Raw genomic sequence first — 3,055 nt, forward strand, 5'->3', positions numbered from 1 at the left:
TCCATAGTGACCTCCATGTACTTCTTCTGGCATTTAGAATTTCTCAAAGGGAGCGGGTGCCCAGGGATTTCAGCAGAGCCTGAAATACTTCACTTTGGTTTTGTCCTTGCAGATGACATCAAACTCTTCTCTATGTCATTACTCAGAGCACTGTCTGACCTGATTGGTAAAAAACACAAATCACCAGCAACTTTTGTTTGTTGGTAATAAAAATGCCTTGTTAGGTATCAGAAAGTTAAGTCCAGGTTTATTGTCCCAATAATATTACTAGACAATAAAAGATAGTTGACAGGGGATAAGCAAACTTGAAGAAAGCATATTAGTGAAGTTCTAAGAACTAATAACTTATTAGGCTCATTCCATCTTATACCATCTTATTATAACCTTGTAACTTGGCATCTGATTCCAAATCCCGACATCAGGACTAGAACTTCTCTGAGAAACTTCCTCTCCCATCACAAGGATAAAACCAAGCCTGTTGATTTTGATTTTACCCAGGGTGGTTGATTTATTATTTAACTGTGTGTGAGAGTTAGGGTTGTGATATGGGGGAAAAGTCATGGTGAAGAAGTGATCATATTTTGTATATCATAAAAACAAGAAAGTGAATGCAATATTTGTGTAACAATAATTCTTACCTGCCTGGCAGAAAAAAAAATAAAAATATGTGTGTCTTGCAAACTAAATAAAAGTTCACTTTAAATATTTACATATTTAAAATGAAGATCTCTTTCATTTAAAAAAATCCTGGCATGTATTTGGTTTGGTATTCTAGGGTATGATACAGAAATGAGATCCACTCAAGGGATTATTTTCAAAAGTACAACCAAGACACATTCATAAACACTGTATCTAATTCAAATAGTTCAGTTGCTACATGCCATGAGGCTATCTTTTGGGAAGAACATACACTGCAGACTTATATACTTATTAAAGCATACTTGCAAAGCCACTCCATGGCTATAGCCTTGATCTTATCACTATCAATAGCTGCAGCCCTGTCGTATCTCAAATTCTGTATTTCACTCTTTGGTTACCACCTTCTAACTTCTGGATCTTGCCTCATCTTCTTCAGCAAGTACAGGGAAACCATACCCTGAGCCCAGAGAGCTTCACGCTAGCCACTGTGTGTCCTTCAAGCCAATCAGCTCCCCTAACAATCCACAACCCTGTAAAATACCTGCATCCCCTATTTCCTTTTCCCTTATAAAGAAGTGATTGTCCCTTTCTGAATCTCTTTGGGTTCTTGGGTTCTCACCTTCCCACGACGCCCCCATGCATCTAAGTACATTTATATGCATTTTCTGCGACTGATTTATCTGTTCCAGTTTATTTCAGTAGAGAAGACCCCTCAGAAGGTCGAGGGAGAAATTTGCACATCCTTACAGCAAGATCTTCTAGCCACAGATCCTTTTACAATTGTACTGTCCCTCACCCCCACGATTCTGTCTGTATTTTCTCCCTTCCTGGCATAAATGGCTATCAGCAGGGTCACTACTTTGCATATTCTCTCAATTCTGCCAACTCCTTATTTTCACATTATATTTGCATGGACAAATCACAAGCCTGGTTAACTCCAGTCCTCCAACTTTGCTGTGCCTATACTCACATAGCCAAAAAACACATTTATTAAAGCTACTCCATAGCCACCATGCTATCTGTTCAAATGTGGAACCATGGATTTTCATGCTGCCTTTGATGCTGACCCCAAATCATACTGAGTTTCCCTAATTCATTCTCTCTTGAATTCTCTCCTAGATTATTTTATACTTTCTCTTTTCCCTTCAATGCCTAACACTTCCTCTCTGAGGCTTTGCCAATGTTATTGAAACAATGAGAATATATCATTCACGGCTCTCTAACCCACCTCTCTGTGTGTTTCCCACTCTGTCCCCTGTGCTGCTGGCTGAACCTGAGTTCTTCCTGTGCAACTGGCATCAGGCTATTATTTCTTCCAACTAAAAGAAACAAGTAAAATTTCCATAATTACATTTCTTTCTCTCTGAGTGTCCATTTCTTTCCCCTCTTTCACAGCACACTCTAAAAAAGCTTTCTCTATGTTCACAGATTCTCCTCCCATTCACTTTTTTTATGTAAATTTTTAAAAATTTATGTATGACAGTGGAATGCATTACAATTCTTATTACACATATAGAGCACAATTTTTCGTATCTCTGGTTGTATACACAGTATATTCACACCAATTCGTGTCTTTATACATGTACTTTGGATAGTAATGATCATCACATTCCATCATCATTAATTACCCCATACCCCCTCCCTTCCCCTCCAACCCCTCTGCCCTATCTAGAGTTCAACTATTCCCCCCATGCTCCCACTCCCTATCCCACTATGAATCAGCTTCCTTATATCAAAGAAAACATTTGGCATTTGTTTTTGGGGGATTGGCTAACTTCACTTAACATTATCTTCTCTAACTCCATCCATTTACCTGAAAATGCCATGATTTTATTCTCTTTTATTGCTAAGTAATATTCCATTGTGTATATATGCCACCTTTTATTTTTATCCATTCATCTATTGAAGGGCATCTAGGTTGGCTCCACAGTTTAGCTATTGTGAATTGTGCTGCTATAAACATTGATGTGGCTGTGTCCCTGAAGAATGCTGTTTTTAGTCCTTTGGGTATAGACCGAGGAAAACTGGTATAGCCAATATGGAAAGCAGTATGGAGATTTTTTGGAAAATTGGGAATGGAACCACCATTTGATCCAGCTATCCTATTCACTTTTGAACACATCATAAAGAACATGCTCTCATCAAGATTACCTACTCTCTCATGGCTAATCCAGGGTCATTTCCTAATCCTCATTTCCTTGTCCTATCAGTGGTTGATCACTTTTTCCTCCTGAAAGCCTTCTCCACCTGGCTCCAGGACACTGTGCTCACCTGATTTTCCACATACCTCTCTGCTGTTCCTTTTCAGTCTCTCTTGTTGGTTCTTCCCAGGCTGGCTTATGTAGAGGCTTCTTTTCTACCTGCCTCCATTCGGTGAGGGGGTGGGGGGGTGGGAGTGGGGGTCTCAGTGACTCCA

The sequence above is a fragment of the Marmota marmota genome, unplaced genomic scaffold, assembly GCF_001458135.2.
Source record: "Marmota marmota marmota unplaced genomic scaffold, marMar, whole genome shotgun sequence".
Classification (NCBI taxonomy): domain Eukaryota; kingdom Metazoa; phylum Chordata; class Mammalia; order Rodentia; family Sciuridae; genus Marmota; species Marmota marmota.